The sequence below is a fragment of the Mchenga conophoros genome, linkage group LG19 (assembly GCF_057382185.1).
Source record: "Mchenga conophoros isolate Kocher_MC1m ecotype Shallow Benthic linkage group LG19, M_conophoros_male_GT1.1, whole genome shotgun sequence".
Taxonomy (NCBI): Eukaryota; Metazoa; Chordata; class Actinopteri; order Cichliformes; family Cichlidae; genus Mchenga; species Mchenga conophoros.
This window is the reverse complement of record NC_140544.1, coordinates 6,553,497-6,570,999: the sequence shown is the minus strand read 5'-3', so window position 1 is coordinate 6,570,999 and position 17,503 is coordinate 6,553,497.

The following is a 17,503-nucleotide window of genomic DNA, read 5'->3' as shown; positions in this document are numbered from 1 at the left end:
TGTTTGGCTTTTATGCCTGAAAACACCTCAGAGGTTCTCAACTAACAGCTTCATTAAAGTGTATCCTTAAACACAAAACCACGTAAAAAGTAAAGAGATAACTCCAGGTCTTGAGGTGACAGTGCTAACCACCACCACATCACTTTTTATGTCCAAATGTTGCATTTCTTCATGAATTCAACAAAACTAGCGGATAAAAGTGGCCAATTAGAATTAGGGATGGGTACCGATATCGGTTCTGACATACAGTAAACGGTAGTAACCAGACCGAAAAGCAGCGCACATTTCGGTGCTTTATTTCGGTGCTTTTTTCCCCCTGAGATGTCATACACTTTGGATTCTAGCCAATCATTTTACCTTTCCAAGGATAGTAGGCGGCCCCGGGTACGTACGTTCTTTTAGAGCGGAGCTATAGCAAAAGATGCAAACTCAGCAGCCTGCAACAAGTGCTTTAAGGTGATACTGTGCAAAGGAGGTAACCCCTCGAATCTGATGAAACGCATAGCGTTTTTTTTAAAAGCCAAGAAATGCGCCGTATTTGATAGCTTGCTGTGAGACCTCACACCGAGCGCATCTACTGCGGGTGTGGTGCCTGTTATCGGACCCGGAGTTAGCAACATCCCCCAGGAACCCGAAGAGGAGAGTCCTGGCCCCTAGCCCTGCCAGTGTAGCAGAAATGATGACAGATGATGATGGCACCAGCAGCTGTTCTTCTCTGTGTGAGTAGCTGTTCGTGTCTAATTTACGTTGAGTAGGCTAACCACGTTAGTAAATTAATGCATGTAAGGTGAACTAGCAAACACCGTCGTAGTTACATGCAGCTGTCTTCTTGTTTGATGGCAGATACTCCCTTCACCCTGGCCAAAAAGGCTAAAATGACCATAGAAAAAGTGGAAAACAGCTAAACATGAGAGGTTTTTGGACAAAGTTTGTGTTTTTTCCGTTGTTTAAGCACTGCTTCCAGCCAAGAGTGATTTCAGAAGTACCGGTTTGGCACCGGTATCAGATAAAACCTAAACAATACCCATCCCTAATTAGAATCAGCAAGTGGCAGATGCATCTACAGTTGTGAATGATAAAAAATATATTTTCAATAAAATATTTCACCTAATTTTAAGGGTATATGAGAAAACAAGCTAAATGCTAATACACAATGTGTTTCAGCATATATTGTTTATAAAGATCTATTTTCATGTGGATAGTCAAAGTGCAACTCCAAACCCCTACACCACCCCCTACATGAAACATATTCCAGTGGCTCTCTGGCCTTCTATGCTGAGCTGTGAAAAAATGTACAAGGTGAAAACATTTTTTAGGTGCTTTCATCAACTCCAGTGACATACGAGGAAAGATGTTTCATGTTAATTTCATTTAAAAAAAGACATGACAGCATAAACCCTTATTGGTACTTGTCTCATGTTTTCTGTAAATTCTGAAAGTTCTGTATTCTTGCCAAGTTTCATTCAAAATTAAAATGCTGTTACATCCCATCTCTTTTTAATATTACCTGTAAAGTCAACATTCCTACAAAGTGGAAGCATGCAGTGAGAAACAGACATTTACAAAGCCACCCCCCTGATGCTACGTGTCATTTTTTGCTGAAAAGTAAATACCACCTTATTGAAGTCGGGCTGTTCCTCATTTTGCTCGTTGACCCATTTGAAGCCCTGGAGATCCAGCAGGTCACACAGAGCCTCGGGGCCTCTGATCCTCAACAGTCTCTGCATTTTTGGCCCATCCACATGAGACAGTGCTGATGACACTGCATGCATTATTTAAAGTCTATCCAACTCCCAGTGTCATAGCATTTTAATCTGCAACCTTTCATAACCCTCTCTGCTGGGCTTATATTACGTTCCCCTGTTGATACCGACTGGCAGAGCTGAACAGAGGATAAGAGAGAGAAGGCCTGTTATAACATTGATGATTCTCTGCTGCTTCACCTAGTTAAATAATCAGGTCACAAATTTAAATTAGCATTTTTTAACAACAGGCTAAACTAATGACATTTCCATCAGTCCCGGCTGTACTTTGTATTGGTGTAATTTAGCATGCTAATGCACTAATCTGAGATGATAAACAATTTAAACTTCCACCTATTAGCAATCATTGTGTGCACATTACCATACTAAAATCAGGATTATATTCCATATTTCTTTGAAACTCAAGGAAGCCAATAAGGACAGCAAGAAGCTGTGGAAAATCATAAATGATATGATGGGATGAGATCTCGCTCTGCTGGTGTCACACATCAACACAGATGGAATATTTATAAGTAAAGCTAAAGATATAGCCAATTATTTAAAATCTAATATGAGCAGAAGAGATCCCACCCTATCACACTCATACAGGATGCTATCATGAATAATGAGCAATGCCAATTTAAGTTTGAGGCAGTGAAGGTTGAGACAGTGGAGCGTTTATTGATGTCACTTCCTGATGATACACCCTCAGGTTCTGATAATACAGAAGGTAAACTGCTCAAACTGCTTGGAGCCAAGTTTGTGTCCCTTCCAATATGCTACGTATTTAATAGATGTTTGGCATGCAGCTTATTTCCATTGCAGAGAAAAGAATTGAAAATAATTCCTATTCCAAAAACTAAGATGTTTTTAATAGTGTCAATTGCAGACCCATTAGTCTACTCCCTGTTCTAAGGGGTCCAACTCCGAATTGACCAGCGTATAACAACAAGATTTGCTGAACGTTTTTGACTGGATAAGTAAAAATAACAAAAATGTATCTAAATTGAATCTATGTTAACTGGAAGTAGACTACGTTTAGTCAACAGTCCACAACTGAATCTTTCTGTAGCCAGATCAGTATTAGAACAGGTCACCCAGATTAAACTACTCAGTGTTACCATAAATCACCACTTTTCATGGTCTCAGCACACTGACTCATTTATTAAGAAAATGGGACAGGGAATAGCTATGGCTAGGAAATGCTCTTTCTATATCACTTCTTTAATCATGAAGGATGTCATTAATGCACTATTATTATTATTATTATTATTATTATTAACTCATTTGGCGTATCATTCAATCATTTGGTCAGCAGTTAATAAGACAGACCTTAACAGACCAAATAAGGCGGCCAGATTAGTGTTAAGATGATCATACTATACCAGTATCGATTAAATGCATAATAAACTTTTTTTGGCTTCCTGTACAATTGGCTAAATTACACTACGGCTTAGTTTTATTTATAAAGAAAGCAATACTGTTAAACACCCCATATTTGTTCTCTGCTCAGATGAAATACATAATCATGCTACATGATTTGCAACAAATCGAAAAATCTGTAACTCCTCAGGTTAAAAACAACTTTTAGAAAAACTGTTATACTAAGAGCATCTTGTAAGTGGAATAAATTGCCTCATGCAATTAGAGAACTAACTATTCCTAATTTAAAAAAAACATTTAAAAGCCTATTTAAAAAGTTTTTAATTATTGTAAATATTGTAAGAGGGTAATGGTGTGATTTGTTACTGATTTTTGTGTACTGTGCCTCAGTGCTATTGATATTTGTATGCTTATATTTTAACAATTGTAAAACCTCACTGTGGATTTAAGAGCCAAATTTCTCTCTCTCTCTCTCTCTCTCTCTCTCTCAGTACTGGAATGTATAGCAGTTGAAATTTTTTAACAAATAAAGTTTTGTTGTTTTCTGGACATGTGCTGTGTTGGTTTAGTGTCACCAGTTTAGTCTTATAATTTTATAATCATAAGATCACATGGATGTACCCACCATCACGTCAGCTCCACCCAGGATTTGGATGGTTGATCCCAGATGTCTAAACTAATCTATCTTCATTATCTCTGCTCCATGCAGCTTCACTGCTACACCTGTCTCCCCGTCATTCACACATTTGCATTCTGTCTTCCTTCTAGTGACTGTCATTCATCTTCTCTCCAGTGCACACCTCTACATCTCTAATTTCGCCTGCTCCACCAACCTAGAACCCTTTCAGATCCTCCCGTGCCACCTGTTCTTGGATCAATGACTTCCTAACCAATCGGTCCGACCCCCCACCACAGATCACTAAGGTCCCACACCCCCAGACTCACAAACAGCCTCTTCCCCCAGGCCATTTGGAACCCCCATACCCCACCCATGTCCAATCACCTTACCAATCTGAGCCATGGTCTAAGTAGCCCTGATCACTCAGGCCACTCACACACAGACTCTATACTCAGACCAAGTCTTTTGCACTACTTCCAGGTGCTTTGTTGTCCAATATCTGTCTTTTCTATTGTGTGCCTTTCTCCTGTTGTGTATATTTCCCCAGTTTGTTATTTATTCCTGCTGTCTTACTATATATATTTTGCACTGCACTGTTGGCGTGGAGCACCCTCAATTTCATTGTACATGTACAATGACAAAATGGGCTATTCTATTCTATTCTATTCTATTCTATCTACTCTCACTACAGATCACAATGCTGTCTGCAAACATAATAGTAAATAGAAATTCCTGCCCAACATCACCTGTCTGTCCATTATAATTGCAAACAAGAAGGGGTTTAGAGCTGTAGTGAAACCTGTCTGTCACTTCTCATGCACACTTACTATCTTTCTATCTACATACATGTCCTGCACCGCGCTCACATACTTCTCTGCCACTCCTGACTTCCTAATGCAAAACCACAGTTCCTCTCTTGGTATCCAATCATTTGCTGAGTGATGACTTTCTCTAAACTTCTCCATCAACACTTTCCTCCACTGCTGGCTTGGTGCTTGCTCTCTTTCTCACTTTCCACCTTTTCTCTCTCAGTGTGTTTGTGAGGAGGGGCTTATCGCCTACAGATTCCTGTCTGGCACACTTGGTTGTCCTCATCTAATCACCTACCCGCAGTTTTTAAAGCTAGACTTTTCCACCCACTTCCTGCTACTTGTTAAATAAGTTATAATGGCAACAATGTTCATGCTTCTCAAATTTTCTACTTTTTTTGTGATTTACTTTACTTTTTGCTTACTTACCTGTCTGCTTTCTCACCAGTGGCATCCTACTCAGTAGGGTTAGGGTTAGGTTCAACAGAATTTGCATTTGTGTAGCCTTCAACCAACGCAGAGGCTGCAGAGACACACTTGTGTAGCCTTCCAAAAAACCAGCAGCAGGTCACCTGATGGTAGTGGTGCAAAGCGTAGGTTGAATGCTGTTCAGTTGAACAGTTAGACTGTACTGGAAAGGGAACCAAAATTAATCACAAAAAGGAAGAAGCACAAAGTTTAAGGACCTAAAAAGAGAAGCACAGATTACAGATACAGCAGACAATGTTTGTATTCTGTTTAACACCAGGCTTCGCTGCATGATGAAGTTCTTTGACCATTATGAGCAGTTGCCTCTAAATAACAAAGAAATTCTTAATAAAAAGTCTTAAAAAAAAACCTTCATGTCCTAAAATGTACCAGTTTTAAGAAAAATATTACCTTTTTGAATTTGATGGCAGAAAAACTTATAAAAAAAACTGTGACAGGGCACTCTGCTCAAGGCCATCTTGACCCCATCTGAAAGAAGTAAATGTATCTTCCTCTGTCCCCCCCCCCCCCCCCCCCCCCACCTCACCCCCAGTCTACGACACCACTGCAGTTTCTTGTTCCTTTCAGCCCGCGGCAGGCTCGGCTGTCATCTTTTCTCATTTGAACTCATGTTCATTTCCATTTTGATTCAAGTGAATGTTTCAGGTCTTATTCAGCTAATTCATCCAGATCTCTATCTGACAGCAGTGTCTCATTTCCCATCAACCTACCAACCAACCTAAGGCAGGTTTGAAAATCTGTGCGCACAAATCCTAGAAGGGATGATTACCTGAGATCCTGTAAAAAAAACAGGTGTATGATTGACCTGAATTTGACAATAAAATCGTTTATAGCTGCAAACTCAAAGATAAATACGCTCTTATGCAGACATAGAAATTAGGGTGATTTAAAACCTTCATTTTCTGGTGCACCTTCTGCATGATATCTGCAATTGAGTTGCCATTTTCATCTAAGCAAAATAATACAGAAGGGACACTGTGTCAGGAATGTAATTCGGTGAAGTGCATGTGTGTTGAGTTAACTAAAACTTTGTTAAAAAAGTTGTTAAATTTCACTTTTCACTGTTGCTAATATTATGAGATGCTGTAATCAGTAACCACTTATTCCAGTTCTGAAAAGTCCTTCATAAAGGGCGCCTTCAGGTGAAGTACAATTTGTTACTAAATTAAAATAAGACTTTAAAGACCAAACTTGCAATAGAAAAACATATTAAAAGTTAATATACATAATAAGCAAACAAAGACATTTATGATTGGTATTCTATCGGAGGTCTTTGGATGGTCAGCACCCAGAAAAGAGCCAGCAGTTATTTTAGTTACTATTTTGAGTTTCGTTTGATTAGTGCATTTCAGACCCAGAGTTTGAACCTGTGAGTTCAATGTTAACTCTGAGCTACATTTTAATAGTCTTTTTGCACAGAGTGAGAATATGCTGAAAATATTGAGCACTTTAGTGCAGATTAGTAGGAGCGAGAAGAGCTTTTTTGTGAAGCTTAAACTTTGTGGCTAGCAGAATTAGGACCAAGATGCAGGACTCAGGAGAAAAGGAATAAACTCAAAACTCAGCTTTATTGCCAGTAATTCACAGGAAACAAACTAAATCATACGCGGAGTAGAGCAGGAGTAAACAAACTGGAAACACACAAACTTAAGAGAGGACACGACAAAGGGCAAGGGGAGATGCAGACAGTATATACACAAGGTAATGAGGCTAGGAGAAAACAGGTGGGCAGAAATTAGGGGGTATGAGACAAAGGAAGTTAAATTCAATAAAAGGAATGCCACAGAAAATAAATGAGGAGATAGCTTGCACTGAGACAAAGACTCTAACATGTGAACTCCAGGCACAAATAACACATAGACATAAAAATACATGAAGAACATAACAAACAGAAGCCCGTCACTAATAAAGAACCAGAACACAAAGCCTTGACAAAACCCACAAAACTCAAGACATAGAAACCGTGACGATTTTGGTTGAACATCTATTCATCATGTTTTCTTGGTTAGGGGTAGAGAATTATTTGGTCCCATTCTTTTTTTGTTAGAGAAACTATGATTAGAAGCTTTTGTTAGCAGTTCCATTTCTTGAATTGGTGTGTGCTGCTTGTCCTTTCTTATGTGGGAATAATGGGGAGTCGCAAAGTCTGTCATATCTAGGTCCCAATCAGGCTGGGGACATAACGTAAGGATCGCCACACTTGAAATGTCACTTGTAGAGGCCTACACTAGATTTAAATTGATATGTTTCATTGATAAATACAGAGAACAGTGTTGGAAAGAGCTGCGATGAAGTAATACTGCTTATTTTTGATACTGCTGTCTCTATGCAACAAAGAAGGAGGGCGATGTGTGCGTGTGTGACTCTGACAGCCCATCTCACAGCTGGGATACCCAGTCCTCAGGAGTGTGGCGTTCAAGCCGTGGGGGCGCTGGTTATTTTGGGAACCACCGAGGAGGAAGTGCTTATTTTTGCCGCCATCCAAGCCCCCCACCACCAATCACAGCCCGCCTTCCCCTCACCCTTTCCCCTGCCTCCCGCCGTCTGACAGCTCCCCTTGTTAATTTGCACAACCTCAATTAGCCTTCAGCGGGGAGAATAAAGGAAGTGGTCAGACAAAATCCCTTTAAAGGGTCTATTCATTGTAGACAAGGAGAGTGCGTGGGGTGGGAGGGTGGTGGTGGTGGTGGTGTGTGGACGGGATAAAAATACATCTGAGACTGAACGTGTGTTTGATGTTTGCACCATGCAGCAGCGAGGCGGTTCAACCTCTAAACGGGGAACTGGTCTTTGAAATGAGACCTGTGATGTCAAACGCCACTATCATTGAAAAAATCTATTATCTATTATATATGTATATACACTATATACACACTACCTGAAAGTATTAATTCTTCACAGAGAAAAATTATAACTCGGTGAATGAGCATTAGGTGACTTCAGGTTTACAAGCCAGGGTCCCTTGAGGATTTCACCTATTAGGGAGGGCAGGAAAGCAAGGTCAAAGTTAGATATTCATTATCAAAGTTGTAGATGTATACACTGTGCAAATTGGTGTGAGTCTCACCGTCTCATCTGCATGAAGTTTTGAATAAAGAAAAAAACAAACAATTTTATATATTTGGAAAGTAATCAGTTTGGGACTAAAGAAAGGATGTGGAAGAACTTAACTCACTGCCAGTTCTGGTTCATACGATTTGTTGAAACATTTGTTCTTATGCAAAACAATTGCCATTAATGTGAGCAATCATAATTGTAACTATGGCTTACCTTCTGTAAAATGCAAGTTGATTGATAGAACTAGTATCTAGTACATAAAGCAGCCAAATTTCAGTCTTCCTGAGTCAGTCAAACATTGGGTTGTGCCTAAACACAAATAAACTTTCATTTTAGTCATTTAGCTGCTGCTCATCCAGATCATGTTAGTCTTCAGTGTTTGAAATGAAGGCAGATGGATTTTTTTTGGGGTTCACCTCTTAACCAAGAGTCCCAGGTATTTATACCCTAATGGGGTGGTCCCCTGAGATGTGGTCCTGAGAGCTAATCATGTGAGTCATTAATGGTCACATGAGCCAATGTGTAGCTCATTACCATCACAGGGGCCAAGGTGTGAGTCCTTTATGAAACACTGTCCTACCCATATGAAGGTCACATGGGTCAAGGTGTTAGTGGGAACTGAATCACATGGGAAGGGATCTTAAGACCCCAATGGATAGCTGACAGCTGGTGTCCTTGGTTCAGTAATGGTCATTCACTATGGACGTACATGACCTTCTTTACTCATGAGTAGTAATTGATATCCTTTAATGGTCACAGAGCGCTTTATTAGGAACAGCAAATTAGTGTCTTAATACCATGTTGTGGCAGGGCGTGGCCTGCGGTGCCATGCAGAGGAGGCGGACGCACCTGCACGGCACCGCAGGCCACGCCCCGCCACACATGTATACTACAATCTTCTCATGATTAAATCACATCATTTTTGCAGTCCCCTAAAACATTAACCAGCAGTGGCAGCAGCAGCCTGGTAAACACAAACAGGCTGGGTCAGTGGATTCACTCTACTGATAGCAGACTGTGACCTAACGTCTGCAGTATCAGACAGGAGCAAAGTTCAGAGTGGTTGAACTCTGCATTCTGTTCGGTGCAGGTAGAAAACAAAACAAACAAACAAACAAACAAACAAACAAACAAACAAAAAAGAGGTTACAGGTGCCTTAGCTTTTCTGTCAGCTCTTTTCTGACCATTCTACTTTGACCTCTCTCATTCACACACGCATGCTCTGGAGCTCTGGTAATGAAAATCCCAGGAGGTCCTACAATCCAAGCCAAAGGTGTTGAGATCACATTTTCACCATTCTAATGTTTGATGTAAACATTAAGTGAAGCTTTTGCAGGTGTTTCTGCTTTGCACTGGTGCTTCATGATGGGCTTTAATTGCACAAATACTACTGTACCTAATAAAGTGCTCAGTGGATACCCACATACTGTACATCTTTCTTACATCCATGCACTTCATAGCAAGACATTGCAGGTAACAGCTTATCTCCACTTTTTAACTTCTAAAGTCTTTTTTTGCCTTCCTGAGGTGAAGCACAATCACACACACACACACACACACACCACACACACACACACACACACACACACACACACACACACACGTGTGTGTGTGTGTGTGTGTGTGTGTGACTGACAACTTGCTAATGTGTTACATAATGCATGTTCTTTGCTTTGCACTTCCATCTAAATCTGCTTTTACTGACAAGACTTTATGTTGCAACATGGAGCAACTCATGACAGGAGCTCATGTTCACATTCATTTAGTGCCTTGAAAAGACAGACACTGTTGTGGAGTGTGTGTTTGGGGAGTGCACAGTGGTGGAGATGAAGATAGAGGTTGATAGCTTTGTGATTGGGGCATTAGTAGCCAACTGTGACCTTACTTTGTGAAGAAGGCCCACAGCTGTGGATTATTTTGAGGTTGCTCTTTGTTGTATGTTTTTGGTATGACCATGCCAACAACAGTTTTGCCATAATGCTTTTTTGATGACAAATGAACAATAGAGGGACTGTTTATCACCACAAACTACTCTTTTTACTTTTTTCTTTCGTTTGTGAGCTATAAACCTCCCAAATCCCACTCGAACTAGCCGTTAAGACCTGGACTTTGAGCTACGCAATTTTTTAATGCAAATCCTGCCAGGTGAAGTAAAAAATAATGCAAATGTATGTAAGAACAGAATTAAACAGCCGAGTGTGCAATCTTTTCCAAGCTGTTTGAAAAGCCACATATTAGTCTTTTACGTCACGTCGCTGCAGCCAGTGTTGGTGATTTCCAGTACTTTCAGATGTGAATCAGCACATCAAAATAAATAAATATATATATATATCTATATATCTATAGATATATATATATATATCTATAGAATTTGAATTTGATATCTATATCTATAGATATCTATATATATCTATAGATATATATATATATCTATAGAATTTGAATTTGATATCTATATCTATAGATATCTATATATCTATAGATATAGATATCAAATTCAAATTCAAATTCAAATTTTATTTGTCACACACACACAACCATACACAGTATGACATGGGGGGTGAAATGCTTGTAGCTGTACAATGCCCGACCATTAAATGACAGAAGAAAAGTTTTACAATATTTACAATTTACAGTGTACTACAAAAATTTACAAATTAATTTAGGAATTTACAGTAAAGAATGTGCAAATAGCAGAAGAGATTATAAAGGATTATAAATTATAGGAATTATAGGATTATAGGAAATGTGTGGTGGTGCGTGTGGTGACGTGTGTGAGAGTCCAGTCTTATAGTGACGTGTTTGGGAGAGTCCAGTCCTACACCTGGTTCAGGCCCCGAATAGCCTGGGGGAAGAAGCTCCTCCTCATTCTCTCTGTTTTGGCCTTAAGGGAGCGGAAGCGCTTCCCAGACCTCAACAGTGAGAAGAGTCCATTGTTGGGATGGGAGAGGTCCATCATAATCTTCCTAGCTTTGGACTTGCACCGCTTGGTGTAGATGGACAGCAGGTCAGGGAGCTCTGATTGAATGATGCGTTCTGCCGAGCGCACCACCCTTTGCAGATCTCGTCTGTCCTGCTTGGTGCTGTTCCCAAACCAGGTGCAGATGTTTGCCGTCAGGACGCTCTCGATGGTGCAGGAGTAGAAGTTCTTGAGCACCTTCAGTAGCAGATGGAAGTCTCTAAGTCTTCTGAGGAAGAAGAGACGCTGACGGGCTTTCTTAACCAGGGTGTTGATGTGGCAGGACCATGACAGGTCCTGAGTGATGTGGACACCCAGGTATCGGAAACTGTCCACTCTCTCCACTGGCGTGCCACTGATGATGAGGGGTTTGTAATTCCTCGCCTGCTTTGTAGTGAAGTCCACAATCAGCTCCTTAGTCTTGCTGATGTTTAGGAGGAGGTTATTCTCCTGGCACCAGGTCTCCAGGTTCCTAATCTCCTCCAAGTAGGCCGTCTCGATGTTGTCGGAGATCAGGCCCACAACAGCAGTGTCTTCAGCAAACTTGACAATGGAGGTGGTGTCGGATGTGGCAACACAGTCATAAGTGTACAGTGAGTACAGCAGGGGGCTTAAAACACAGCCCTGAGGCACTCCAGTGCTGAGTGAGATGGAGGGGGAGACTTGTTTTCCCACCCTCACTGATTGGGGTCTGTCTGTGAGGAAGTTGAGGATCCACTGACACAGTGATGAGCTGAGTCCTAGATCCCTCAACTTGGTGAAAAGCTTAGAGGGAATTATTGTGTTGAATGCTGAACTGTAGTCCACGAACAGCATCCTAACATAATTCCCTCTGCCAGTGTCCAGGTGACTCAGGGATGTGTGGAGCAGGTGAGATATGGCATCGTCTGTGGAACGATTAGTCCGGTAAGCAAACTGAAGTGAGTCGATGGTGGCAGGAAGTGAAGAAGTGATGTGATCTCTCATCAGTCTTTCAAAACACTTCATCACAATTGAAGTCAGTGCTACTGGACGGTAGTCATTGTGGCAAGCGGGCTGTTGTTTCTTTGGAACAGGGACAATAATGGACTGTTTGAAGCACGTGGGAACCACAGCTTGGGCCAGGGAGAGGTTGAAGATCTCCGTGAACACCGGTGCTAGTTGATCAGCGCAGATATATAATTATTAATTTCTCAGTTATAAGAAACCCACAAAGAACACAAATATTTATGTGTAATGTGTGTCCCTGGATATTGAATTTTTAAAAAATGTTTTAGTCAGTTTGGTCTTAAAACTCAACAAAGTTTTAAGAGATTTAAAAGATATTTTTGACTTTTTGCAAAATGCAAGCTGGATGCATGAAAATTTGTCTGGCACATACATGATTGAGAACACAAGAGCTTTAAAACGATGTTGGCTGAGTAAAGAAAACATTGTTTTCTCATTGACTGGCGGTATATACATATTTCAATAAAATGTACTTAATATTTTAATAGCTATGTCACTTTTCCATTAGTGTCACTATCACTGTAAATTTTACAGTGATAGTGATGAGAGAAGCTTAAAATGAGCTGGCAGTTTTTCATGACATTTACTAGCAATAAATGTCATAAATGTCTGCTTTTAAGGGTTAAACCTCTTGTCTTCAGGGTTCTTGTCCTTAATGTCAAAATCTTTGTTTACAGCCACACTTTAATATTGTGGTATAACAGGAAAGCAGGTTTCATGCTGTATTTTTGTACAGACAGTAACTAAGTGCGAGGCTTCCCCCATTTTCTTCCTCTCTCCCTTCAGGCTTCACTGGGCAGTCATAATCATCCATTATGTATTTTTCCATTAATTCTCAATATGTGTGTGCGGCCAGCAATAATCAGCCTCTGTGAGAGTTACATTCGTTTTCCATCTGATATAATGCTTAATTGAATCAAACTTTTTATGGATGCTGATTAGGACTCTGGAGACATTCTCAGGAGAGCAATGCAAAATGCCAACACCTTGGAGAAGGCTGCAAATAACAATTAGCAACGTGCACCACTGAGTTAACTCATCATGAAAGGATTACAAAAGCTTGGATTACCATTAAGAAGATCAGATGTCTATTCAGTAATTTAAAAAAAGATGTTTTTCATTCTGTTTATTTATGATGAAACAAACCTGATCAGCAGTATGAAGTTGTATTCATAGCGTTCATAGTCTTCCTGTGATACCCACTCTGACAGCTAATGCTGGCTTTCTCCACATCATTGACAGCTGTAGTTTATGCTTAGCCAAAATGCTGACGATAGATGTTAAATTTGATGCACTAACAACGAACAACTCTGCCAGCAGTTGTAAACAAACTAGATGTAGAATATGGCAATGAATGCAAATTCATCTCCAGCACTGTCAAACAAACCCAGTGGTAAACCAACCACGGTTTTCATTGGTGCTGCATTTAAACTTAGATCTGAAATAGGCTTTAATTAGTTTAATGACCCTGTAGCATATATTCAATTCAATTCAATTCAATTGTATTTATACAGCGCCAAATCACCAAAAACAGTCGCCTCAAGGTGCTTTATAATGTAGGGTAGACCCTACAATGATACATACAGAGAAAAAAAACCCAACAATCATATGACCCCCTATGAGCAAACACTTTGGCGACAGTGGGAAGGAAAAACTCCCCTTTAAAAGGAAGGAAGCTCCGGCAGAACCAGACTCAGGGAGGGGCGGGGCCATCTGCTGTGACTGGTTGGGGTGAGAGAAGGAAGCATAAAAGATGGATGCAGCTAGTGACATCACCTGTAGGTTTCTGCAGTCTCATTTTGAACTCTCAAGATCAGATTGTGATTGAAAAGTCTTTAGCTAATGAGTGTATGGTTCAAACCACAGCTAATCCTCAATTTGTGAAGGTAGTGTGAGCAATGTTTACATAGTAAATTCACAATAGGAGCAAATAAGGACCACAGCATTACCAACTTCTAAGCCCTTTTGTTTCTGACTTAATTTGAATTTAATTTCATCTGTTTCAGTACTTTTCCAGTGATCCTTTGAATAGCTTTACACTGATATGATATACAAAGTACCTGCAGAATTTCAGACACCGTTTAGTTTGACTTTAGTTCATATTAAATATTTAGGGACCTGGACACACGTGAAAAACAAATTTGTACTATCCCATTCTCTATAACCCATTTCTGCTAATCCAGTACTGTTCATCATAGCCATCTCCTACTTTCTCTTCCTTCCTCTCTACCCGACTCTCCTCTCTTACCCTCTTCATCTCAAGCCTTCACTTTTCTCTCACATGCCCTCTTCCCGCTGTCAGTTTCCCTTTCCCTGAAGCTCATCTTCTGTGTGTATCTGTCTTTATCTTTTGTCTCCGTCTTTTCTTATTTTCCCCCAAACCTACTTTCATAAAACCATCTCTGACAGCACAAATATAAAAAAACTTACCTCACCTGCTTCCCCCCCTCATTTTTCTCTGCTTTTCCCTGTGCTGCGAGAACTGAACACCGAATGAGTCACAGAGCAGAAATCCTAACACGAAGATAAAATAAGACAAAAAAAAAATCACTGTTTTTACTGCCTTGTGTAGCTGACACTCTTTTGCCATCTGCCTGTCGCCTTTTACTTCTTTCATTATTGAATTTACTTTTTTTCTCTCCTGTTTGACATAGTGGCTCCCAAATGCTTTCAATGTCAAAATTCCAACTCCAGTGCTGTTTTTAAAACTTAGCTTTTGTCTTAAAAAAGTAGAATCCCCACTACAGCATCTCACATTTTGAACATTGAAGACAACCGAATACACCAACTTTTAGGATTTTAGTAGTTATGTTACAACCACAGGAAACACTTATATGTTAAAGGTTAATTCTGGCAGAATTCAATGAATGTGGATACAAAACAGAAAAGGAATAAACTTGAAGGTTAAAAAAGGAAGGGCATCACGGTGGTTAACACTGTTGCCTCACAGCAAGAAGGTCCTGATTTCAATTCCTCCATCATGTCGGCAACTTTCTGTGTGGAGTTTGCCTGTTCTCCCCGTGTTTGCGTGGGTTCTCTCCGGGTGCTCCGGCTTCTTCCCACAGTCCAAAGACATGCAGTTAGTGGGGATAGGTTAATTGGAAACTCTAAATTTCCCTCTGAAAAGCACATTACCATGAACTGAACTGCCAATATTGTCGCTATCAGTTATGATACAGCATTGGTTTTGGGTTATGTTCAGATATCTCACACAAATTACTTGATACATTTATTGCTTATTTCAGTATCTGTAAACATACAGCTACTCTTCATATGCACAGCTGCAGCTCCTCCAGCTGCTGTCTTTGTCTGTGCTGGTTGAAGCTGCAAGTAGATAGATCTAATAATAAAATGATTGCTGCATCTGTGGTTATATCTGCATTGCATGTGTTTGTGCATTTTCCACTGTGTCACAATACAAAGGATTGTTACTAATACACCACAGTAATTCATGAATTAATAAAACCAGCACAACCATGTCACTGCACACACACAAACCCCTGCGAAAAGCTAATAATAAACCATGCCTCAGATATAGTGTTTACAGCTAAAGCATAGCCATGACTGTATTCACAATTATACCAAGCATGTCTCCCTGCAGACCTTGACAGCAGCAAGTTTTAGCCTAATAATGCACTGGAGCAATGCTAGCTAGAGCTAGCTTCATTAAGTTGTTCTAGCTATGTGTTCAACTACAGCGGTACGGTACTGTATCTAGATAATAACATGAATCATCATCATACTAATAATAAAAAAAGGGTTTACAAAGTGCACTGACAGATGGGCAAAAGTGGAATACTCATAGAAAAAGCGTAAACAAAGAGCCATAAGAGTCACATGAGAAACACACACATGGACACACAATGAAAATTAAAAATGAAACACCCTTAAAAAATATTTTACATTTTTGGTATTACATAAAATAAACAAAGTAACAGATGAAAACCAGAGAGTACACACACATCAGTAACTACCTAAAATACTCACATGCCATCGCAAAAGTGGAAAGCTCGATCTCCTCAGGTAGATTTTTCCAAAGGTGAGGGCCTCCTTTAGATCTAATCCTTGACTTGGGAACAGCCAGGAGGGCGGCACCTGAGCTTGGTGCCAGACCACGACAATTTTTAAAGTGGTGAGTAAAATCTTAAAGTTGATTGTAAAGTGGGGAGATGCTGTCTCCCAGAACCTGTAATGATTAGTTATGGTGATGCATTTGTGTCTTTAGGCTCTGCGTAGGTATTTGCAGACGCAGAGTTTACGGAGAGGGGTTCTAAACCTATGCAGACATGTGCGATCCTCCATAAATCTAACACCACCAAGTGTGATGTGGATGTTGCTGTGGTAGGTCGCTGATTGGCTGAAAATAACCAGAACAGGAACAGGAGTACCAGCTGAGTTTACCACAATGATAAAAAAGCATGAGATACATACAGCATCCACAGACAGTGGTTGGAATGGATGCTTTAATTTGCTTTTTTATCACTCTGCTTCACTTCAGCCCTTTGTATGTTATAACTTTGCTCTTGTCCATTGCTGTCAAGGATCAACAAGATGAACAAAAGGAGCCCACAGCCAATTTGTTTCCTCCTAGTGACAATAAATGGCTACAAGATGTAAAGACAATCTGCAGAAGCTCTCCATAGTCTGTGCGTAGGACCACCACAGGACCATGTTTCCCCCGCATGAAGCTGAGCCGCTGGAGTCTCAACCAGGTGGAGGCGAGAGTGACCTTTCATTAATGCCAGAGAGGAGGGAGTCGCAGAAGCAAGGCTGAGCAACTTTTCAATGCGTGGTTCAACCCTGAGAGCATTAATGTGGTTAAAATAAAACTCCATCATTCTTTAAAGACAATGAAAAATTTAAAAGACATTATGACTGATCATGGCTGAGATGCATAACAACCAGTCTGCCTCAGTGACTGATAAAAGAGTGAAACAGCTCTGCAGCAGTAACACTGATAGACTGACAGCTCGAAGAGAACTTAAATGCACTCGGGGTAAATTGCACAAGAAGCCTTGTGGGCCATTTTCTTCATCATCTCATCCTGGGGAAAAACAATAAAACTACTTAAAAATGTGTCAAAGAATATGCCATCTGAATTTAAATATGAAAAAGAATCTAGGACAGCTCGCTCGCTCTCAATTAGCTGATCCAGCTGAACTGTGCTGAGAGTATTTTACTGAAACTGGAGTCGGTAAAAGGATGAGAGCAATAAAAGGATGCAAATGTAGAAAAGAGAAAATAATTTTTTATATTAAACTATAAGCATGTTGGTAAGAAGACAATCCTCAATTGTTTTAAAGAATGGACACATCAACGACACAGTGCAGCTTTGCTTGGTTGATTATTCTGCTTCTGCTGTCTCCAAAGAGCAGAGTTCATGCAGTGATGAGGACTCAGCAGTAATGGATGTACAGCTCTGTCAGGTGATTTTCTGTCTGCGATTGATGGGAAGAA